The following is a 25,984-nucleotide window of genomic DNA, read 5'->3' on the forward strand; positions in this document are numbered from 1 at the left end:
ATTTTCTCAATATTTGCAAGAGAAAATCCAGCTGTTGGTTAATCTGTTTCCTTCCCTGTAAACTGTAGCCGCACAGGATAAAATCACTGTGTGACAGGGATCTCATATTTCAGTGAGCTTCATATTTAGCTTAGCTTGTTATAAAAGAAGCAAGGGTATATTTTTTGTTTTTAATTGTATCAGTGGAAGTTGGTTAAACGTGGACATTACAGCAAATCACCATCCTCAGAGAGGAAATAAATCCTTTGTAAAGAAATCTTTCCAGTTTAATGTTTTAAGCAGGGAAACTGTTAACAGCGCCTCAATTATGAGCTTTTCACATAAATCCTCCACAGAATTCCATTCTTGGGGTGAAAATCCTACCTTCAGCACTATCTTTGTCTCCTGAGAACTTTTCCCCTCTACTTGACAATTAGCTTTTCCCTCCCTAAAGCTACTTTATGTTCTTGGTAACTCCTGTTCTTTTGCATTGGGAAAAAGAAAACCCAACTTGATATTCAGTGAAAACTGCTGTTTCTCTACATCTGTTTCAGAAGACTGTCAGTATTCTGTACTCTGCTTTTCTAATATTTGTCTTAAGACAAAATTCTTCGCTCTAAAGCCCAAATGCAAAGAAACAAACAAGCATTTGGAGATTATGTGTATTAATAAATAACGTATTTTAAAGATAACCCAACATCTAGTGTAGCCTCTGAAGAAGTTTCCAGGTAAATTCTAAATCATTATTAAACTAAACACTGCTTCAGTGTAACCCTAAACAATGTATTAACTGTTAGAGAAGGTAGACTCCCTGGTGCAAACCACTGTCAATATAAAAACATACCAGAAATTAAGGAATATTCAAGAAATAATTTTTAGTTTGCTAAGAACTTTAAATTAGTAATAATAATAATAAATACTTCTTAAATTAGCTCAGTGAAAACCATAATGTTCGTGGAAAATATGAGATGTGTTTGCTTTGCAATTTACATTCACGTGTAGATATTTACATTAACTTTCATTGATATCTGCCTGCACATGCTGTTGATAAGCAGCATCTTATGAAAAACTCCATTACTTGTGGACGAAATCCAGTACTGCTCACCAGCTCAGTAATGCAAGGTCATTCTAATTACCTCCTCCAAACTTTATACTCCCCTCTGTGGCACTAGTAATCATGAGGACACTTTGAAATGCTGATGCAGCATTATGCTGGTTTATTGTGAAATATGCTATATTTAATGCTAATCATTGGAACTGCATATTGGATATTTGCTGAGTTTACCTTTAAAATGACATATTATGAACAAGGAAGTCCCCCACACCTGAAGGATTCATAAGCAGTCCTGTTACTAACACTGGAGAAAGCTACAAAGAGTTCCTTCAAAAGTCTGCCTATTGGGCTAGCCCTCTATCAATAAATCAGTATCTTGTGACTACTTGTTCTTTCTAGTGAAGTTAAGGATCTTGGCACAGCCTGAGTGCAGGCAAAGACTTCATACATTTCCCATCCATTTGACACAGGCTAAAAGGTAAAATGCACTCCCACCAGATAAAGATCACAAAAATATTCCCAACTCCAAAAAAGGCTGGAAAAGTGTAGACTGTTTTACACACAACTACTGGGATGCTTTAGGGAAAGCATTGTCAGATCATCTGAAGAGATCAAAATCTCATAATCTAACTCAACATTGTGGCTAATAGCTGAGCATTAGAAATGACAACTAACACACTGTAGCATGATTCCCAAAATTGTCACTCTATAACAAAGGGCTTCCAGAAGGGAAGCAGCATTTCATACCCATTTTTACTACAGCAATCTAAAATAATGTTTTTTAATTTTTTTTTTCTTGTGGTAATAGTCATGAGCAGTGAATCAAAGGTCTGCCTTGCCCAACAAATTATGTTCTCCCCCTCCCTGCAATTTGGCCTAAAGTAGATGCCTGGCAAGTAGATATCAGAAAATATATATCATTCTTGCCTCAGAGCTTTCCCAACAGTCATTTTCATTTAGAGCCTTTTCTGATTTGGAAATGTTTTCTGGGTTTGAATTTTGTGTTAATTACCTCACAGCTCTTAGGGCAAAGTTTCTTTTATGCTAATCAGCACATGGTAACAGAAGCGAAAACTGATATTAATTTCAAATTTTACAGCTAATATTATGAATGCAATACATTTGTGTCCCATTCAATTTTGCAGCTAGCAGGAACTTTGTTTGTACAACATGCAGCCCTTTCCAAAACATTGTCTTTTGAAAATTTCCAATGATTGTTGGATGTTCCAGTCTTCATTTCTGTGGCAAGGGGAAGCTATTTTATGCAAAGCCAGAATTAGTTGATTTGCAATACAAAATTGCTTTTATGCATAAAACTATGAGTAAGAACATCCAAAATATTATTTTATTATTACTTATATACCTTATTTAGTAACCAGTGCTTTTTCCTCCTGCTATGTCTCTACTGCAACTCTAAGTCACCAATCAAGATTTCTTTTATTGCTCGATATAAGCTCTTTAATAGTTTAATTCCATCTTATTTGAAGAAAAAAAATTATTATATTTCACTTCAGTATATTTGCCACAGATTTCCCCATGACAGAACATCACATTTTCCTTAATTAGGAAAAAGCTCCCTTGTTAATAGAGTGACTGACTGCTCAGCATCAGCCAAGACCTAGACACAGACACCCTCAGAGGCACAGTTAAACTTCTGGTCTTCTTTTATGTGACCAGAAGGGCAGCTGTAATACCCAAAGGTTACTTGCTTGCTGAAAGAGTAGATTGTCCTCTTACATAGGGCATTTGTCCCTAGCTACAGGGCAGGAAGCAGCTGCACCACTAGTTAAACTTGTGTATCTTAGAACATCAAAAGATACAGAAGTGTTTACATGGTGGCCTACTGTCCTTGTAGAGTGGACAGACCTCCTTTCAGCCAAATGAAAAGTGAAAAAGGCTTACAGAAGAACGAGATGTAAGGACAATTCTTCTCATTCACTCTTTATCTATTTGAAAGAAGTTCAGCTTTAAAGCAAAGAAGAAAAAATGGTTGACAAATCTGATTGAGTCTTCAGGCCATAGATTGTCACCATGCAATCTAGAAACACCTCTACCTGAAATACTTTAAGTTAGCAATCTTACAAGAATTTACGCTGCAAATGATCTGTAAAAATACACTCTCAGTATACAGAAAGATATCTCACTTTCTGCAGCTATAATATGCCTTACCTATCTACCTCTACATGGACAAATCGGTACACACGTATTGTCTGTTTTATACATGCCAGATTCAGTCTTCTATGTTTGTTTACTTTTCTAGAGTTAGCTGAACAAAGTACAAGAGAATTGGCTAAAAAATTTATTCCCATTAGAACATAAACTCAGTTCTCCTAAGACTGCTAACACTTTGCTCTCTATCCCATTAAAGTTGCAGCAAATGAGCAGCTTTTTGAAGGAAACTATGCCAGCAACTAAAATAATCAAGGTCTACATGAAAGCAATAAACCAGAGGAGAACAAGACAGAAAGATATTACTACAATTCTGATATTTAGACCAACTGATCTTCTAAGAGTATCTTTTATGCTTGTATTTTCTTTGATCTACCAACAAGCTTTTTTGTTTGTTCTTCCAGCTTAATGTGCTCTGTGCTAGATGAAGAGCTTTTACTTATGACTCATTTGTGGAAGCAACCCTTGAAAGCATGTTTCCCAGACAGTCATCATGATTTTGATTACATGCCAACAATGCTTCTTTATGCAAAAAAGGACTCAACTCCCCAAATCCACAAGTATCACACACTTATCTCAAAGCTCATCTGGTTGAATAGCATGACAGATTCTTCCTCAGTTACTGCTTTACAAAACTCTCATCTATGTGAATTAGAGTATACCAATTACTTGCTATCTGAAAATAAAAAAAAGGGGACTCAAAAATTACTTAATTTACTATAATATAGGAAGTTTTTATTTAAATATAGCAACATTTTAATTAAGGACTCAGGTTTCTGCACTCTGGGTCTATCTGTATCACCAGGCTTTTGAACCGTACAAGCACAATACACAGGTTACTCTGGAACACAGGAAAAAGCACTCTGAAAATATCTAATGGATTATTCAATTCCCTAATAGTTCAGAGAAGTAAAGAAGCACATTCATGTCAATGCCATGACTTTTATATTAGCAACCCTTCATCCTTGAAATAATCTTTGTAATTTCTTATTGGTAAATAAAACAGTACTTTAAAAAAACCAACCAAATAAAATCTCACTAAAGTTATTTCCCCATCCTTGGGATGAGCGAACCAAACAAAGAAACTAAACCTTGACAAACTGAACTGACAAGTAGATGTATCAAAAAACCCAAAAAAAAGAACAAAAAACAAAAACCCCCCAAAACAACAGCTATTAGAATCACCAGAATGGACAGAACTTCAAAACACAGAAGATGCAAGATAAAATAAAAAATATTATTTAAACAATATTACTAACATATTGCAGTAATGATAAATTATATCCTTTAAAATTATTTATCTATCCAAATTCTGAATGTTAATGTTTATATTTCCAGGGAATACAGGTATTTTTCTCATTAAAGTTTTTTCTATTTTTTAGGTGTTTTACTGATCAAACTTCCAAGAAGGCACCTAAACCCACTGATTTTTAGAGACATCAAATTAAATTATAGTCTACCACTCTCCCTTTGTTTTTAAATATAAGGCTACTATTTCAATCAAAACCAGCTATTTAGTTTAGTGCAAATTATTGCAAATGCAAAATCCTATCTAGTAATAAACCTTCTCCAGTGAAGCAATGAGCATGCATAAGAACAGTCATCTATAGAGATGCCCAGATAATGGGCTCCCTGATGTTCTTCATCTCCTTCAAGCCATAGGGTATTTCTACAAAGGCAAGAAATATAGCTGGACACAGAGAGCATCAGTAAAAGTTACCCCTAATCAGTGGAGCAATTCTCAAAAAGGCTTTTTAAACAACATGTGTTAGAATAGCTGAGCTTCCAGGATAAAGTACACATGGGCCTCTAGGTGTCATCACAATTGGTAAAGAAGTAGACACAACAGCTTCACTATTTATTCACCATTTATTATTTTGCACTATGTGTTGGACATCGGAATTTATTCCTTAAAAGCCACTGAAAATATTAGTGCATAATGGAATTTTTTTAAAAATTACTTTTTTACTGATAGCAAAACAAACATTTCCATATTATATTTAGGATAGAAATAGAATCCTTCCTTTTTATGCAATTGAGAGAACTTCAAGTGATTAAGCAGAAAATATATCTTTCTTTGCAAGGTCAAATACTGTCTCTTAAGCAACTACTGTGAAGGCTTTAAATTCATTTGACCCTCTGCTGGAAAAATATATCATCTCTACTTGCAGCTGACACTACCTTCTTTGACATTTCTTCACTGCTTAGTTGAGAAGCAAATGATGTGTGCTAGCTCAATATTATCACAGCATGTGGGGACAAACAGGTTGACCAGTTAAAATAAAAGCAGATATCAAGTAAAAGTAAAACCCAAACAAAACAGTTTGCCACAAAACTTTAAAATGAAAGCCTAATACTTCCTATTCATTTGTCTAGAAATCAAATTCCAAGTTTTCTTTGGAAGACACTTCACTGTTCCTCCACCCCCAGTCTCATTTCAATTAAAAAACCCAAAGCTGAGCACCCTCAGCATATTTCAAAAAATAGCATCATGTGATGCAGAGGAACCATTTTCCTCCACAGAGAAGACTGTAATCAGAAAGAAATTTAAACATTTTTGTCATTATCAGGAAAGATGCAGTTTGAATTTATGTAAATACTTATACAGAATCCTTAAAAGTACTCTGCTGTTTTCAAATGTAACAGACCACTAGCAGTAAATAAAAAGCTCTAAAGAACAAGCCCTATAAAAAGAAATTGACCAAGAAAAAGTTATAAAGCATTTCCTAAAATGCTGCATCCTACCCAGCCCATGATCTTCATATTACAAATTAAAGCTGATTCTCCCTTCAAGGTCACCAACTCTCTCCCTTAAAAGAATAGTGAAGAAATGATTCAACATTTGCGTCAACTTGTACGTACACCAAAATCACTGGAGCTAAGTTGTTTTAAGAATACTCAGCATATCTCTTTCTTAAAGGATTTAATCCGATCTCAGTTCATTGTACCACAGCTCGAAGAGGTGCAAGATTGCATAATTGTTTGTGATAACTCAACAGTAGAGATGAATTTAGGAAAAGAGGTAGGAACTTAATACTACATTCAAAAACAAATAACCAAAACTAGTCTTAACAGAGCTTTGTAAGGACACTGATTGTTACAGACCCCTCGAAACACTACAGGGCTTGCTCTTGTGATCTTGATCAGACATTGCCCCAGGCGATGATGTCCTGAGGTCATAAAAGCCCTCCAGCAGCAGCACACTCTGCTTCTGAGTGCAAGACTGCCTGTCTCCCTCCAACAATCCTTATTCAGTATCTAATGAAAACCGAAGGCAAACTGGAAGCTAATAAAAGATATAACCTTCCTAAATCAATCCCTTGGTAATAAACACAGCAACTGATATAAATTTACTTTTATATTCAATTTTACAGCAGGTGTGTGTTCAAAATTCATTTACAAAGGACATAAAGCCTTAATGCGGACAGAAATTTCCAATAGCATTGTTTTGCATGGAGACTGTTACAAGTGTTAAGAAGAGCAGTGTCTTTATGAAGGACAATGAAGTCTTTTTAAAAATTATTGTTGATGGCATACAGCCACCTATCTTTAACCCTGGCTGCAAAATCCCAACACAATAACCTAAAAATAGCCCATCGTGAACTACTTTTGTACCTTTGTTCAGTCTTTCAGAACACTGACTTGTTCTCATCTAAAGTATAATTTCCTGCTTTTCTTGTCTCCTGTTATCCATTAAAATATAATAAAACTCTCTTTAAAGTATAATAACTCTTCCAACTTCATTTTCTAATAATTTTTAAAATTTCAAAAAATTGTTTCATAAACACAATTATGCCCACTCAATGAAAACACTGGGAACTATAGCCAACTGAAACAGAAGTCTTTACTCTGATTGGATTTTCCCTCTTGTGAAAGACAACTGAATGTTCTGAGCAAGAGCCATCTGATCCACTGAGAGAACCTACTTGCATATTTCAGCACTGGCAATATAGCGGGTAGTCATAAAAGCTTCCTGGAGCACATTTAACGTAAATATCAAGCACTTAAAAAGAAAACTTCTTCATTAAAAAGAAATTATAACACCTAAGTACTTACTGTTACTTCCTGGCAGTAGAATCTATGTTCTCAGTGAAAGCATGAAGCTGTAGTTTGAAGTGATTGCCTGTTAAGAAGTCAAAACAACATAAATATATTAATTCAATATAGAATAAACTTTGAATTGCAAAAGCTAATAATAATCTTTTCTTATACTATAAGTAAGAAATATACCCACAATAAGGTCTATGTCTCTCCTCCCTCCTTTCCCCACACAAACTAAGAATCACAAACTCAGGATAAGTGGAATTTGTGTCTTTATAGAGACAGTGTCACAGAATGGCTAACAAATTCTGCGTCAGGACCACAGAAAAAAAATTCAGAACATGCACAAACAAAAACCTAATGGAAAAATAAGCTCTAATATGTTCTAACACTCCAGCAGCAGACACAAATTACTGCAATGTGGACACTTTGACTTTTAACTGGCAAAAAAAATAGAATCAGATACTAAAGAAATGCATTAGATATAATTCTGGTGACTTCTTAATATATTGAAGCCAAGATAATGGTATCTCCAGATTATCACTTATTCCTCTGGATTTATCAAATGGATCAGATCTGAGAAAAATTTAGATCCGATCATGTTGCCAATGCTCATTCTCGTATAACAGCTACAGCAAGTGATTAAATAGGACAAAAATAGGTTCCTACACTGATATATTCTAATTTTGACATTAAAAACATAAAAAGAGGGTTTGCATTAGAATACACAGAAAGTCAAAACAAAAAAGAATTTTTCATATGATTTGTTCAATCTTACAGGTAATCCTACTTGTATTTTCTCTTCCATCTCTAGAAATATAAATTTCTAGCAAATGAAATAACAACAAACATCAATTGTATTACATATTGACAATGTCAAGTCTTTAGGATTCATGAAAATAGTTAAGTCCCGAGATTCTTTCTGGATTAGAATTTATCTCTCAATTCTTTATGTGACGCCTCACATGCCACAGTGGAATGAATAAAACATGTCCACGTGCCCTTAGCTATTGAGATCCTATAACTGTAGAAACAATATGAAGGTAAAAATTGTCACTCCAGATTATAATGCTACTCCAAAGTAAACATGTATTTCCACTCTTAAAAGCACCTTAGTTTCAACTGTGCTCCGTTTTCCTCCTTCTCCATAGGCAAATTCTATGATTCTTTAAGTAGAATTTTGTTTTGTTTTAAATCCTACCAGCATTTTACACATTTCATATTACATAAAAGCTGAGACTTAAAACTAAAGATGAGACACATATCCTGCAACATAAACCTTATTTGCAGGTTTATCAAGAAAGTTTCATTTCAGGAAACCGCAGGTTTCATTTTACATGGCCTTGAGATCAAAAGGGGGAAAAAAGTAGATTACAGTAGGAGACCTTTGGATAAAAGACAGCAAACAAGTTGAGAGCAGCAGAGGTTTGGACAAGTGTTGGCAAAGTTGCATGATAAGATTAAATAAAAGTCATAAATTGCTCAGCAGTGAAACAATGACATAAAACCATTCTACTTTCTTATATTTATCACTACAAGAAAAGCCAGAAACAAATTCCAAAGTGAAAACACATTTTGTCCATTTTAGATGATATAATATTATGTACAAGGAGTCTTCATAAACATAGGACACATGATATAATTTTATTTTTTGTACACATTGAAAAACATATAATAGGTAACAAGTCACATCATATGTGGTTTTTTCCAATATTACTCAGTAGTATTCATTCACACCATAAAACTTGGACAATTTAAGGATTTTACTACTTCTAGATTTGTTAGGTCATTAAAATAGGGGATGTTCTTGAACATGTTGATATGCCAGAACGCAAAATAAACAGTTTCTATCTCAAAGCTTGGTTCTCTTTGTTTGCTTTGAATATTCTCACTTAACAGAGTTATCTACTGTTGTGAGTCAAGAATCAGATTTAATTCAATGTGTGAGTTAAGAAAGTATTGCCTTAGTTGTCCATGGTATTAGCAATACCTGCAACAGAATTTGTTTTCTCTCACTTCCTACTTCTATTGTTAAAAATACTAATTAAAATTATAAATAATATACATATACACACACACACACACATATATATATATCACCCTTGTGACTGTTCCCCTGTGGAAGAATGTCAGAGATCAGACAGCTACAGAAGCTAAACTAGGTAGCACTGCAGACCTTTTAGCCCTGGTACAGCAAAAGTGAAGGGAGAGAAACTCAAGGCAAGAACAGAAGTGAAGACATGTCTGGTCACTCTGACCTCTCTGACAAAGATGAAACAAAGACTTTACTAACAAAAGAGATAACAAAGGACATTACTAGCATAAGAAGAACAATCAGAAGATTGTGTTTCTAAAGAAGACCAAAACAAAAGCATCAAATTAGAAAATTTTGTACGAACATAGTGACCCATACAAGAGATAAGGTTGCAGCGAGAAGGAGGACTGCGACCCAGCAGAGAAGATTCTTACTTCAGGCTGCAGGCAGAGAGCAGAGCTAGAACTTTACTACAACAAGGGACCCTTTTTGAAAACCAGAATCCAACAAAAAGTGAAATACCAACACAATTGAGAAAATTAGGCCAGTAATGTTTGCTAGACAAAAAAAAAAAAAAGAAATCACAGAACTGTGAGTACCGGAAAGATGCTTTGGTAGTGTTGATGTCATTTAAAAATATTACAGTAATTTCTTCACATTAAAGCAATTTTTTATTATGGCCTAAAATCCCTGTATTTTTTTCCTAAATGAAAGAAACCTTGAGATTAAAAGCTCCTGCAAGCAGCTGCAACTACAGTACTAGGTAATGAGCCTAGGCACAACTCCAAAACAAGGGTATGAACAGATCCATCCTCAGTCTAGCAGTACTGCAGGCCCATAGAGCTCCCCGTGCCCATAGTTAGCCCCATGGTCAGTGTCAGCTCCCCAAGCTTGGGGGAGGCCCTCCCAGCTCAGAGCTCTCCCATCTCCTCCCAAGTCCAAGCAGCAACAGCCTGTCCTGAGCCCCTGTGTGGTGCATTCCCCTCACCCCCTCCCCGTGTTGCTGCCATCTCAGTCACAAAACTTGGTCCCTTTCCTCCAAAATAATATAAAATAATGTTTCATCAAGCCAGAAAAGCAAACCAAACTATGGGATATTACAGCATGAACTGTAAGAATTTAGTCTCATTTTTGAAGTCCATGCCCTACAAAATAATTGCTTTTCATAACTAATGACAACAGAACCTGCACAGAGACTGTGTGACTATTGGAGGTCTGCCTGCTTTGAAGAAAGAAGAGATCAGTACCAGCAATTAATTATTATCATATCCAGTCAAGTAATGGCTACATTTTATTCTTTTGTGAATATCACAAATTGCTCAGATACCACAATGTGGAATGCCAAGTGCAATATAAGACCTGCAATGTGCTGGTAGAGATGCAGCAAGTAGCTATTTACTGGTAAGGCAAATGGAAATGATGCATTCCTCTAATAGACAGGAACATGAATTTGTAATAGACTGAAGCAATTTTTATTCTAATTAAATGGACAGACTATTTCCAGAATAGAAAACAGTATAAAGAAAGAATTGAAAGTGAAAAGAATGAAAATACCTATGAGATTTGGGCAGACTGAAGAGGAATGACACTCTTCACTGTCCCTTGCCCATAAGGGAAGAGTGGCCTCTTGGAGTAGAGAGGGGACTTTCAAAAGAACCTCATCCTGACTATATCAAAACTATTTATTGATTTTTACATTTTATAGCCTTTTAACTAAGTTGTCCATTTGGAATCTAATTTAGAAGTATTCTTCTCATTTTATATTAGTTTAACCATCTTGGAATTAAATTAATCCCTCAACAACCACATGAACAGCAAGACTTTTCTCACCCAGGGAAGATGTACATCTTCAGATTACAGCAGGTGAGCACACAGAGAAACGTCCTACCTGCCAAGTACACCTTCCACTTTAGCTTATATGTAGTAATGTTGCAGCATATGTCACAGTTGAGATGGCCACAACACACAGAGTGTCACCACACAATTTCAGAAGGCTTTAAGCATTCCCCCATACAGAGCAACAGCATACCTCATCAGAAGGCTTCAGGCATCTGCCCATACAGAGTAACACCATATCAGAAGGCTGCAAGTGTGTGCCCTTCTTGTTCTTCAGCCCCACCTTTTATGCCCTCATGCTGATGCACTGCACCTGTGTGTCCCTTTGGTGGTTGGTCAGTGCCCTGGGCACTCCAGGGCTCATTGCTGTCACTGCTGCTCACCTGCTGCTCACAGCTGCACCCATGGGGATGAGGCACAGCCACAGCCCCACTCCCAGTCACCACAAACTGCAAACCTATGTAGCAGGGCTACAAAACCCCTTGGTTTGAGCTCCTTGTGCTAGGCAGATCCAGCACAAGAGAAACTGGAGCAGGAAGAAATGAATGCCAGTGACTGGTAATTAAAAAGGTACCAAAGTGGACACAGCATTCTGCTCTGACAAGCTTGAAACATGCTGTAAAAGACAAGAATTGCCACAGAACAATCAGTTTCTTTCTTCAAGTCTGCTGCTGGTGGGAGCTTGCTAGCCCAGTACCTTTTGACCAGCAACCAATTTAACATGTGAGCATAACTTGCTATAAAAACTTACACACAAAATCATGCAGAATAAGTACATCCAAATCAATTCAAAGTTGTTAATCAATGGTATATTAATTCACATAAAGAGGTATTTACTACTTTCCATAACAATTGCATGAGCACACTTAAGAACAAAAGCAGAAAAAACCCCCTGCTTTGAGGAACATTCAGAGATGAACTATATCTAAAAAGCAGTAATAAAAGCAGATGAGAGTCATAGAAAGAGTTCTATAGAAATCAGTTTTTATATAGTTATTCATAAAGAGGTAAAACTTTTTTTATTATTCATAGGCAATTTATCACATTTATATCAGCAACAGTACATTCCTATGTGATAGGACACTGAAAGGAAAACCTCACTCTATTTCTGACTCAATACAAGCCTTGTGCTTCAATCATATTTTACATCTACTCATTTAATAAAGTCCCTCAGTCACAGTTCATTCACAAAAGCTCAGAGACAGGGACTGCAAGAACCTGAAATGACTGGGTAAACACTTGTGTATTTCTGAAAATGTACACATTGGTAAACGGGAACTGAAACTGAGAAAACAAAACCAAGTGAACTGGACACAAAACCATAAATTTTTGAAGCAAACCGTTATCTAGAAAAAGGCTTGGAACAGCAAGCACATTCCTTGTACAGCACAGCAAACTGCAGAGAAGTGCAGTCCTGAAGGTTATTGACTCCCAAGTCATATATTAGCACAAAAATCTCAGTACAGTTCTGTACCTGACCTAACAAACCCTGCACTTCAGGGACAAAGCTTATATTACTGCATGCCCATCACATCACTAAGGCAGATGTCTTATCATTATGCACTATCACCCTAGCATGCTGCACTGCATTGAACCATCAAGATGCAGGAACCAGATGAAAGAAACCAGCAGTGGCACACATACCCACACCACCCTCCACTGAGTGGGATAAATATTATCATCCTGTGTTGGGGCATTCTTTTTATTTTGAGGTCTTCTGTTTGAGGCCTTTTCATTTTTTGGAGAGAGGAGCAGCTTGTCTTTGTTTGGTTGGTTTTTTTTAGAATGTGGTGCAAATAACATCTAGAAGTCATCTACATCAGTAAATATAACATACCACAACACAGTGCACCCCCTTCATTTTCTGCCCCCTCACTCTCCCCTAAATCACATCTACTGTGTATTCATACACTGTTGAGAGTGCATGAACTACAGTAAGGACCAAGTTTATTGCTTGTGTTTTTCCTGGGGTTTAACCTTTTAACCAGTACTCCATTACCAGAAGAAGAAATAATCTTCATAAAACAATACTTCAAAGATTTTAAATGAAAAGAACCTGTTCAGTCCTAAAGTAAGGAGCCATTAAAGTGCCTGTGGTGGGTTGACACTGGCTGGATGCCAGGTGCCCACTAAAGCTGCTCTATCACTTCCTTCCTCAGCCAGACAGCAGAAAGAAAATAGAATGAAAGTCTCATGGATGGATAAGGTCATGTATTGTCTCTCTCACTGCTTCCTCCTCAGGGGGAAGACTCCTCACACTTCTCCTCCACTCCATTTTGGGGTGCCTCCCATGGGAGACAATCCTCCATGAACTATTACAACATGAATTCTCCCCACAGGCTGCATTTCTTCAGCAACTCCAGCATAGGTCCCTGCCATGGAGTGCAGTCCTTCAGGATTAAGGGGCCAACATAAATCCTCAGCACGTCACAAGCCTGCCAGCAGCCTGCTCCAGTGGGGGTTCCTTCCATAGGTGCAAAGGTTTGCCAAGAGCCTGCTCCAGCATGGTTTTACATGAGTAACAGACTCAGGCATGCCCCTCCTCTTTCAGCAGATCTACTTTGGAGCTGATTAGAATTGGCTCTATCAGATACAGGGGAAGATTCTGGCAGCTTCTCACAGATACCACCCCTATAGAGCTCTCCCTTGCCTCACTTGTTTAAAAAAAAGAAAAAGCAGCCCACCACTACTTTAAAAGAAAGTTTTAAAGTATTGATGATTAAATAATACTTCTGAATAGCAGAATGTTTCCACTGCATAGGTTAGAGATCTATAGTGTGCCATTTAAAATACAGTTACAAGAAATAATGGTATGGTTAGCAATAATTAGTGGAAAATAGGAATCAGAAGAAGAAAGTTCATATTTTAAAAGCATCAGAAAAGAACACAAAGAAATTTCTCTTTCACTTCTATCTGACATTTACAGATGTGTTCCTATGCCTTTGGAAAGTTGATTTTTCTTTTTAAAGTCAAGATTTCTTACAGGAAGACTAATTGGTGTGACCCAGCTTTCTTTGCCTATTGTTGTTAACAACTTCCAAAGTCATAGACATAACTGTGACTTGGTATTTAATTTCATCACTTAAGCGGCCTTAAAAAAAATCCAGTTTATAGTTAGCTTTTCAATTCACACTGTCTCAGGTTTTTTCCCCACACTTCAGCCTTTCTCCCACCAGGCAATTATTTGTTGGCCAAGTGGCTTTTACCAGACTGAGACATTCACTCTGAAGTTTCCGTATGAATACCTACAGTTGGAAATTCTGCCACCAAAACGATCACTTCCTCTTAAAAATACTAGCTTCTTGCAAGCTTTCAAATGGATTTCTTTTCTTAGGCTTGACTGTGTCATAAACCAGTCTAACATTTCATACATAAGTGAATTTCAAGTGAGTCACAGGAGAAAGCAGAGTTAGGCAATTTGTTTCAGCAAGTACAACTGGTTTGCTAGTAATCAGAAGATCTTTAGAAGGGAACTGGCAAAGCATGTCACTTTTTCTTTTCACCTTAACAAACTCTCATTGAAAGATACATAATAAGACCAGAACGAGGTAAGACAAGAAGATGAGATGTGGGAAAATGGGAGTAGAAGGGAAATTACACAGATGGAATCGGAAGGACAGGCAAAAGCAGAAATGAACAGTAATAAGAGAAAATGCTCAAGGAAAAAGACATGAAAACGTATAAAAAACTAAAATACATGGGATAATGAAAGAATTAAGCAGCAAGAGGAAAACATGGACTAGAGTAGGTTTCAGCAGGAAAGAAAGGTGAATGTTACAAGGGACAGCTTAATACGGTACAAGAGTAAAAGAAAGCATAGTAACAATAGTACTTGAAGAATCAAGCAACAGAAGCAAGGCTCCTCATGATTCATCCACTCATAAAGGCTCAGAGCTTGCTGATCTGGGAGAGGGGAGCTGTTCCATAGGGCAACCCAGCAGGGGAAGGACTCTCCTCACATCACTCATTCACAGCTATGTTTATTATTTTAAGAATACTCCACAGAGTAGCCCAGCACAAGTTGCAGAAACATCAACTTCAGCTCCTGTAACTTGCCCAGCAGCCCATCTGCACGTGCTGCTTTTCATTTACACTTTGGTATTCCAAAAACATTTTTGGCTTAACAGAACAAGCTTGCAAACAGCTACTACACTATGGCAGAAAGCACAACTTAAGAGCACCTTACATTTCTCCCCACACTGACTTCCCCTCTGCCATGCCCAACATTTCAGTGCAAATCTCCATCACCTGCCTCAGACTGCACAAAGCCAAGAATGTGTTCAGAATGCTCCCGTCCTGAGCCACTGGCCTTACTCCTTGGCCTTAGTCACCAGCATATATTTTTGTCAAGATCTTCTGCAGTTTGTAAAAGCAATATCTTCCCCTCTGCCAGGACTATTAGGGGGAGACCAGGTAAAATGAGGGAGGATGCAAACACCCCCTCTAAGATTCTCCAGAATTCGTATTACTGAGCTTAATAAAGCACTTGGATTTATCAGCCAAACCCACACCTACCTATCTCCAGAATCATTGAGGTTCTCTGTGGTCTTCTGCTCCACATCTCGGAAGTACTTTGCTGCACACAGGACATCTTCTGGTAGGCCACAAGGTGTGTAGCCCTGGTGTTTTTAGCTGACTTTACAGGAGGGAGCATAAAGGCTTATTGGGTTTGTTTTTTTTTCCCCCATTGTCACAAATAGTTATTCTTACTGTGCTTCAAGGAGCAGAATCTGGCGCATACATCTTCCAATTCTTCTTCTAAATTTCTCTCTTTTCTTCTCTGCTACTTGAGAGTCTCTTCCATTTTACAATCATCTCCAGAGAATATTGATGATCTGTAACTTTGTCATCTGCCTGTTTTCCTAAGGAAGGCTACTACTTTGCTCCATTTTTCAGAATGTGGTAGACCTCATTTAAAAGAATAAAACAAAACTCCAAGCTCTCCACATTAGCTCAGACCTCCGGCTCCTCCAGCTAAGAGAGCAAACCCCAAAAGTGCCCTGTTGGCCTCAGGGCTCTATTGAGCTGAGCTGGGAACTGCCCCTCCCAGGTGTGCTCCATCAGCCCTGATTATCACCTGCTGCTCTCCCTCACTCCTCTGCCTTGCATCTGCTCCAAAGTCTCCAATTGTCCCTTAATGCCCCACACCTGTTTGATCAGCTTGATTTCTCTTCCCTTGGCTCTGCTCAGGTGAAACCCTTCTGAGGCTTTCTAAAAAAAAAAAAAAAAGCACCCTATGAATAAATAAAAGTGACACTTTATGCTAGATTTGCCTAGCAAGGGAGGGAATTTTAGTATTGTGAGCCTGTTTTCTGTAGCAGAGAAGTCCTCCTAATCTTTTGGGAAAGGTACTCTTATGGAAATCAGCTGCAGACTGCAACCAGCAGCAGCTGCAGAGATTGCTTCTGCAGTTACCAGGGTATTATGAGACAATGATTTTTCTTCTGATGTTGCACTAACTCTAAATATTGAACAATGATCTGGAACAGCCTTTTTTGTCCAAACTTCAATTTTTTTCCTCTTGCATATTTTAGTTACTTTCTAAATTCTATTTTTATCATGTTTTTTCCAGTAGGCTTTTTTCCTCCCTGCATGTATTACTGAATATCAAATTATTTATAAAATAAAAAAGGAACAATGAAAGTATATTTATTAAAACCTTACTCTATTCATCATTCTTTTAGTTTTAGCAACCCTTTTTTTCACCTGATATTTACACTGTCAAGTTTCTTTATGCTGTTATATAGCAGACAGGAGTGTAATAGCAGCAGAACTATAATAATAAATAGTTATGTGCTATTGCTTTTCTGCAGTTATTTAACACAATTATTACCAAAGTAATAACATTAATGTCTGTCTCCAGATGCTTTGCTGAGAAAATTGAGACAACAATAAGAAGCATGGTTTACAATTAAACAAAGTGAAAATTTATTGTTGGGAAAGAATTGCAATACTGAGAGGGAAAGGTGCATCATTGCTCATCACAGTCATTTTTGCATTGGATGTAGGAAGGCTTTGGTTCAGATGCTACTGCAGCTACCAATAAGGGAATTAGGGGGAGCTTGATGCATAGACAACACTAAGGAAGTGCATTCAGTGACATGAAAGCTTCTTATGATAATGCTTATGATGTAGGCTTTGGCTTATTTTAGATTAGTCATGCACTTAACGCCCTCCACGAATACATCTTTCTTCATCTACATATACTTTATGCTTGTAAGATAGAGACTGACTTCTATTTGTATTTTCCCAAAATAAAATTCCATTTTGCAAACAAGTCAAACCTTTGAAATTTTAAGTATCTTTCTTAACCATTAGGAAAACAATGTTAAAACAAAAAAGCTCAATCTTTTCTTCCCTGTCAATATCACTTATGCAACTATGTTTAACTTTGCTTTTCCTGAAGTTTTCAGAGAAATTGGATGTCTACCTTTTCCTCTCTTAGAGGTCTGAAAAAAAATGAAAAATATTTTCTAAAAATTTCTTGGGTTCAGAATTCATTCAGGATTCTTGATAAAAGAACTATAATTTCAAATGTCAGTATAATACAGAAAATCAGTGCAAGCAGTTTTACATTTTGTAAAGTAGTTGCCTTGTCTTACTGATCAAACGATTCTGAGTATTCATGGGAACCTTTTTTCTTTTTGTACATTACAGTGATATAAAGGAAAGACATTACAAAAATACATGCTGAAAATATTCATGATGAACATGGAAATATGTTTGAACAAAAAAAAAAAAGGAAAAGATAATTCTGTCTTTCAATAACAAGATGCTTACACTTGTACCTGCTACCAGTTCTGCTTTTCTGTCATTTTGTGACCACAGACCACAGTTTTAGGATGCTGCATCAACACATTACTAGACAGAGGTTTAAATTGGTTATCACATAATCTACTTTTATTCTTTTGATCATGTCCAGGTCTGCTTACCAGACTACATTATGCATTTTCTAGGAAATTAATCTTATCTTACTTGCTAATATCCTGTTACCATCAGAAAATTCAATAAAGATTGCTCTCCCAGTCAGATTCAATGAAAAAAAAATAACCAAACAAACAAACCAAACCAATAAATCCCTCTGCATGTTTTCTAAAGTAGTTTATATAAACATTTCTTAATATCAATTCCAGTGAATGTTCCCTTACATTACACAAGATGCAATATTGCCTTTTGTATACTCTGTCCATTGGCAGAGAAGAAGGTTTTACATTTTTAACACCTATGTTTTTTCAGATCTACAGTGTTTCCTATGATTTTTTCTAGTTCCTATATGCACTACTCCAAACAGACTTATTTCAAAATCTCTGTGGTTGTAAAAATTGCCTGAGTTTACCTCTGAAAGTTAAGCACTGCTGGAAAAATAGTTTCCATTCAAAGTATAAAGGATACTGATGATTATTTTTTAATGCTTGAGATAAGATTAGTGAGTGCAACTACAGTAACACAAGTTCCTACATTTATCATGAAAATCTCGTGTTACAGTAAATGTTGATGAAATGAATAGAAGTTTACAGGCTGAATAAACACTACCACTAAGCTGTTGATATGCACGCAGAATTGTGATACTCTCAATGTTTTCTGAGATTCAAGAGAATTTTTATAATGGCTCAGTTGTCCAATGTAGCCATTAATATCCACTATGCAATCATATTCTGACTGGACATGAAATAATATTAGTTGAGGGCATTGCCTACAGAAAAAATTGGAGAATCAGTTCTAACAACAATTTGTTGTTATTATATGGAAATACTCTCTATTTGCATTCTTATCAACTTCCCTTCCATATAATAGTAATAATACTTACATAAAAGTAATAATTTTGCCTTAAAAAACAGTATATAATACAGTATATAATTTCTGTATTGGAGAGAGACTGAAGAGAGAGAAAATGGAAAAAAAATACTTGGTTAAGCAAGTGAGCAATTCATGAAGTAACTATTGTAATGAGAAAGTTTCAAGACATGCACAGTTTTAGTAAATAAATAATGTCAAAGATGTTAGTTCTAACACCTGAACTTTAGAAAAGTACTTTGCAATTTTTGTCCATTTAACATGATTTGAAATTATACTGTGTGCTTTAGAGGTGCTTTGGAGAAAATTAGTGAAGTAAGTAATACAAAGGTAATTTTCCTAAATGCTGTATGTACATTTATCCAAAGCGTAAACAATTCTTTCTAAATTCTGCAAATTAAACTGCCTTTGACAAAGGCTTTTCTGCAAATGTCTTTTTTCACACTCAAGAATTTTTATCATAAACTAAGAATTTCTGTCGCTCTCTCAATTTTTTTTCCTCATATTTTTCCTTTGTTAATTTCTACAAAAATATTAGCAAATATCGGGAGAAAAGCATTAATTATTATTGCCACTGTCTTTTACTAGGGAAAATATTTATTAAGTTTTAGAAGTATTATTTTATAAAAGGAAATATGTAAAAAACATAGTCTCTATCTTTTGGTGTATGTTCTCTGGAGTAATTCTGGCTGAGTGTTTCCCTGTATGAATTCCTCCTCTAAACCACATGGCACTATTTTACTTCACACTCATAACCTTATGAATTCAGCAGCTTTATTCAAGGCACTCTTATTTGGCATACTTAGAAAATATGAAAAGCTAGATCAAATGCATTCCACTCCTTTCTTTTTAGATGCCTTAATTATTAACTTGAAAGCAACTTTTATGTTCAAAGACTGAAAGTTTTTAGGAAGCCTTTCTAGTGAACATCAGATTCTTAAAAACAGAGGTCATGTCTGGAGAGTAATTCAATTTAGGTATCTAATCCCGGACTCAGTCACAAGACGTCAACCAACTGCTTCCACATCAGTAGCTTAGGAGGTACCTGCCCCATCAGTTTTGTCAAAGAACAGAAAGGATTATGCTAAGTTAAAAAAAAAAAAAATGTTTGCCTGCACATCATGCACACTGAAACACCGATGCTCAGAGGCACGGATTTTATCAGGATGTAGCAGCAGTGGATTAATTCAGCAAAAGGCAGGTTACACCTCCTTACTGTATCCTCTCTGAAACATACTGATTAGTGGTTTCACTGTCCTCTTTGAGTGTTGTACTAAAACAAACTCCTTGTCAGGTGCACCCCAAAAGGTGTTCTTACCAGATTTCATACATATTAATGGTCATTTAATCTCATGGCTTGACTGTGGCTACACCTCTTCAGGAGATTTAGCCTATGAATCCTCGGGGATTACAGAATCTGATACATGAATGCTGTGAAAGTGTGGTCCCTCGTACGGGCTTAGAACCTTACTAAAAAGCATTGCGTTTGTGCAAACTGAATTTTCTCTTTAGGAATATATCAAATTATTACACAGTTTCCAGGCAAACCTTTAAAATATCCAAATCATTCAAATTAATCATAGTAAGCAGACCCCAGGTATGTTTTTTTTTTCCTTTTGAATGTGAAAGATCTACTTAAGATAGGTATCAAGAAGGCAGATGTATGATCAGGCCTTTTGAGCAGCATCATCTAACAGGAGATGATTAAAAGACCTCTTCCAACCAAAACAACCTTCCAACTCAGGCCATTCTATGATTCTGTGATTTAAAAAAATGGTAATTCTCCTAAACTTTCTGAGTATGAAAATGGAGAATAAATAAATTCTATATTTAACCAGTGCTTTTCTTAAAAAGACTACCAGGCTTAAAAAATTACTATTTCTCACTGTCCAAATTGACTGGTGGGGAGGCCATTTTAAAAAAAAAACCAACTCCAGAAACATCTAAATCAGGGTTAGTCAATCTGTTTGGTAAGAAGTCTACCTCATAAGTCTGCTTTCTCTATACAGACTTCCTCCTAAGTAATATAGTTTAGAATCATTAATATTCAGTGTCTTTACAAAAGCAAACCAACATTAGTGTTGTATGCTGCTTTACTCCTTCTCAGTGCATGATAAAGCAATGTAAAAACCAAAAAGTCTTCTAACATAAAAAAGAAAATGGAAAATTAATTTTTGATTTAGTACAATTAAGCAAATTTTTTTCCTGTCCAGAAGTGCTTATTCACACCCATGAAACCTCCATTAATAGCCTACATTTGTTTCCAAAAGAATAATACATTCTAGTAATTTCCTAGAACCTCTTCAGAGCATCCTGTGCTGATAGTAGGATTCAAAGCTTTGCTCAGGACTCAGAGACCTGCTGTGTCTACACTGCTCAGTGCATTTGCCCCAGCTGAGTGAAAAACTTTATAACTAAAGATTAGCAAAACAGCCTGGTACACCCCCACAAGGACCAAGCTGTGGTGGTCATGGTTGTCTGCATGCACTCTGTGGTGCACTATGGACCATACATACAAAATAATCATCATTTTGTGTTCACCTTTTCAGCTCAGGATGCCCACAGACTGTAAAGGCAGCACTGCAATCTACTTCAGCCTTGTTTTTGTAACAAAAACCATAGGACTGAATAGAGACAGGCCTCCTTGCAACAGAAGCCAACCAAACTATCTTGGAATAGATAAGTAAACCACATTGAATCCTCTCTCATGTGTACATGTATAGGTATCTAAGCTTCTTTGACTTGATAAAGTACTCTTTCTAAGCACACCCACTTCAATATGAGAAGAATGTTTTCTCAGCAGGGAAATGTTTTCTGTAACCAGGACTGAGGCCTCTTATGGGCTACAAGTGACATTATTACCTGTACAAACACAGACACTTGTGAACACACAGTCCTGCTCTTTATCATGGCTGGTTTTGTTTGTTTGAGGTTTTTCCCCATTGTTTGAAAGGGTTTTGTATGTGAGCTTGGTTTGTTTAGGGTTTTTTTTTTTAATCTTCTGAAAGTGCTCATATTTTTATCACAAACACTGAGGGAGCAAGCAGATAAGGGAAGCAAGCCTCCTATATAACATCCACTAATGCAGCAAAAATATTCCTGTTTGGGTCTGTGTCAGCCTTTTCCATTCAGTTGGGTGGTAGATATTTCTGTCAAACCTAGCTCACTTTGAATTGGGATAGAGAAGTTCAGTTCAAACAGATCAATCAGTCTCAAGGATGATGCATGAAATCTACTGGCAAAATAAAAACAAGGAGAACAAAAAGATCACAATTTCCGTGCAAAAAGAAATTAATGAAGAAACTGGTATCTAACTAACTTGTTTAATAAATAAATAAACACTTCTACATTTTCTAAACCAAGGATATGAATATTCTCTGGATTCTGAGTATGACCTTTGCTCTGTGCCATTGAGCCCTTTCGGAAAAAATGAAGAAATCATAGTTTTCCTGATATGTCAGCAAACTCTCAGATTTGAAGTTACTGATAGAAAGGGCTCAGAATGCTAAAATATTTTCATTACCTTTCTTCTTTAAGAATAAATGTTGGGGATTTACAGACTTGTACATCCACAAATCTACCAATACATTTATTTCTTATCCTCTGACTACTTGAAGAAGTTGAGGTATTTCTTTCCCTTGTCAAAAGCAATATAAATAGTGGTGCATGACTTAATGCATGCATTTAGAAACAATAAACATAACACACACACCCACACCTTTGAATGTTTCTATTTTATTACCTTTCCAAGTGTACAGGGTCACACAGAAATATAAAGCCACCTTTACATCTCAAAATTATGTCTGTGACCTTTGTTCTTATTTGATATACCACATGAGAGCAAATAGGAAATGTATGGAAAAATAGAAAGAATTGAGAATCACAAGAAGCATTAAAACAAATAGTGATGGTGGTAAGGAAAAGAACAAACCTAAGAAAAGAGAAGAAGAAAGAGAAATAAAAATATAGATACATAAGTTATGAAATGAAGTAAAAGTCATAGAATTGACTGGATGATTTTGAGAATGGACTAAACAACACAAAATATGACAATAAATTACAAATCTATGAAACAGAAATGGTGAGTGTCAGGAATTATCCTAAAAGAGGTTGAAATCAAATTTGAAATCAGAATATATTCATATTTCTGAAGTAAGTGTAGAAGAAGCAAAATTAAGGCAACTTTAATTCAGCTGCCCTTGGAAATAATTGGCAGAAATCTTTTGGTGTTTTCACCCCTAGTTATTCACCTTTGATAGTTTCCCACAAATTGAACAGATGACACAGTATATCAAAAGCCAATAAAATACTATATGACCAGAAATAAGGTCTTTTAGCTAGTTCAGGATATGCTGAAGCAATTATGATAATGGCTCATCATTAAAATTATTCCTTTTTTTTTGAAGTGGTCATAGCTACAAACAGCTTATGATTATTTGAAAGTAGCCAGCCTTCAAAAGAAGGGGCAAAAGTATTATTGCTTAAGAAGTCAATTGAATGCTCATTGTGGCTTTTATCATCACCCTTTCCTTACCTCAGAAGGGTTATTTCCTCATTTGTCACCTCATTATTATTCCATAGTGCAAGGTTCATTGATTACAATCAGAAGACAAACTTACAATGAAGTAAATTATTAGTTTTATTCATAGAGGTGTCTAGACTTGCAGTAAAAGTTGCAAATAATATCCCTAGGCTTCTGAGATACAGGATGGCAGAAAATTGCTTCATATTGCTTAATTTGGAAGCATTAACATAATGGAAGACAATCAATAGGTTCTAGTAATTACAGCAAAACCACACAATTCCCACAAGCAAACATGGGCTTTGTGTGGTATACAAGTAGCTATCCTGAAAAATGCATGCTTACAATCTCTGTAAAGCAATTCACCAGAAAACACACCTATCTTGTTATGCTGCTTTTGAGGGTATTTCAAAACTTCATCCTGTAGTACCAGCAGTATCAGTTAAAATAAGGTCTAAGGGTAAATAATAGAAGCAGGAGCTGAGATAGTTTCCTCTTCAGGCACCTGAATACACAGAATGAATTTCATAGGAACAAAACTCCTAAACTCTGTACTATCTGTAAAGAGCAGAAATTGCAAAAAAAAAAAAAAAAAAAAAAATTCTACAGGGAATGCTTGGACTTCGCAATGGGTGGGACTCCCGCTGCACTCAGTGATGATGGATGGCTTGTGGAGACATCTCCAAGGAAAGGGAAGATGGCTTCTCATGCCATTAAAAACCACAGAAACATCTAGATAATACCCTTCTGGGAACAAGCTTACAGTGTCAGAGATGAGTAACAAATTATCCAGCCTTTTTCTCTCAATGCAAAGTTTTTGCATCTCCCATATTCTTCCCACAGGTACCAAGGACATTTACAGGTTTTATATACTATGAACTATTACTTTATTATAAAAATACTGCTGGAACAGTCTAGCGATAAAAAGACTCACCGAAGTACCCCTAATTTTGATGATCTGCAGTTCATCAGAAGTTACAATGTAGCTAAAAATAGAGTACTATGTTTTATCCTTTATCTGTGAGCTGAATGCTGAAGCACTTCTCAAATGCACAAGCCTGTCTAGCTTGAGGGCACATTAGGAGAAGAGACACAGGAAGAGAATTAGGATTTTGACTTACAAGTGCATACCACAGAAATATTTCTTCCAGGCCCAGATAAAATCTTCTAAATACTTATCCACAAATAAGTATTTTCATGAAGCAGGACTCATGGATCTAAGCTGAAGGCTCTCTCACAGTTTATAATATACCTGGTTTTAGGTTTGATCTATAATTTGGTCAGTCACTTGCCTTACTGGAAGAGCTCCTGTGTTATCTATACACTGTCAGCTATCCCAGCATAAATTGATTTAAAGATGCTAAATAGTTCTTTAAATGAAGATAAGTTAAAATACAATCAAATACATAATACACCTGATTTAGGAAAGCAAATATGAGGTTGAAAGCGGCAACAACTTTCCAATACTACAATTAAGAACAGTTTTGCTTTGGTCACTTTCCTGCTATGATTTTCTACAGTTTGCAATTATTTGATCTGATAAAAATTTGATTCAGGATTCCTCTGTCCACACTGTCCTAAGCACTGTCTTGAACTCAACAAACACATGCATGTGGGGGACCCAAATCCCTTCTAGTTCTCAGCTTTGCAAGGATAAAATCAAATAAAAATAAAGTGCTCATTATTGTATTAAAAAAAAAAAAGAAAAAGCCTTAGAAATGTAAACTTTCGACTATACTTTACCCTTACTGATTATAAAGAAAGGAACCTTTACATTTGAATCCCTGTCTGCTGCTATTTGAACTAAAACATTAACACTGCAAAGGAGTTTTGCGGTTTGGGTTATTTGGTTTTGTTTTGTTGTTTTTTAATTTAAATTGTTTGTTGTTTTTTTTTTTTAATGAGAAGCAAGCACTACTGGAAGAGGGAACATAATTACAACAAAAATTATTAAACTAGTGGGGACTCTGAATTTGGTTCCTACACGAGGAATGGTCTTTAAGAGTACAGATTCTACTTCTTGTTAACAGACTTTATGATTATTAAAGTCCAACTAAATGGGGCAGCATATTCTGGTACAAACATGATGATAAGAGAAGATGGGAACCTGCAAGGCAGACAGCAGTTGTTACTTGATAAGTAACAACTTATCAAGGGTTCAATGGGTGAGAACATACAAAGTACCTTCCAGTGTTTACAGAGTTCTTGCCCTCTTCTAGTTCTGTGCACTCTGTTGAAGATTTCACAGAGGTTGGACATGGACCAACATATGCCCAATCCTATGATTGTGTGTCTTTTCATAGGATTTTAATGGACATATCATAGGAATTTAACTGATTCAAATTGTAGCATCTCTTTTCCTCTTCTCACTGTCTTTCCTCACTCCCCAATTAATTTATTTCTCTAGGAACTATAATAACTTCGACAAACACCAATAATACTTTCCCTTTAGACACCCTGCTGTTCTTTATGGGGTGAAATTCCATTTGAACTCAATGGAAGTTTTGTCTGAGCAAGAACTGTAAGATTCTCTCCCTGATTATAAAGAACAATT

The 25,984-nt window shown here is 36.1% G+C and overlaps 1 protein-coding gene across 28 annotated transcripts in view; it reads right to left on the bottom strand.

Annotated features, from left to right (window-relative positions):
* TENM3 (teneurin transmembrane protein 3) overlaps window positions 1-25,984 on the bottom strand; it is a 1,296,489-nt gene that overhangs the window by 972,189 nt on the left and 298,316 nt on the right. For all 28 annotated transcript variants that reach the window (XM_064710586.1, XM_064710592.1, XM_064710587.1 and 25 more), the window contains one exon: window positions 7,259-7,325. The gene's annotated coding sequence lies outside the window, so the exon portion shown is untranslated. The remainder of the gene's footprint in view (window positions 1-7,258; window positions 7,326-25,984) is intronic.

Source organism: Zonotrichia leucophrys, chromosome 4, assembly GCF_028769735.1.
Source record: "Zonotrichia leucophrys gambelii isolate GWCS_2022_RI chromosome 4, RI_Zleu_2.0, whole genome shotgun sequence".
NCBI classification, from domain to species: Eukaryota; Metazoa; Chordata; class Aves; order Passeriformes; family Passerellidae; genus Zonotrichia; species Zonotrichia leucophrys.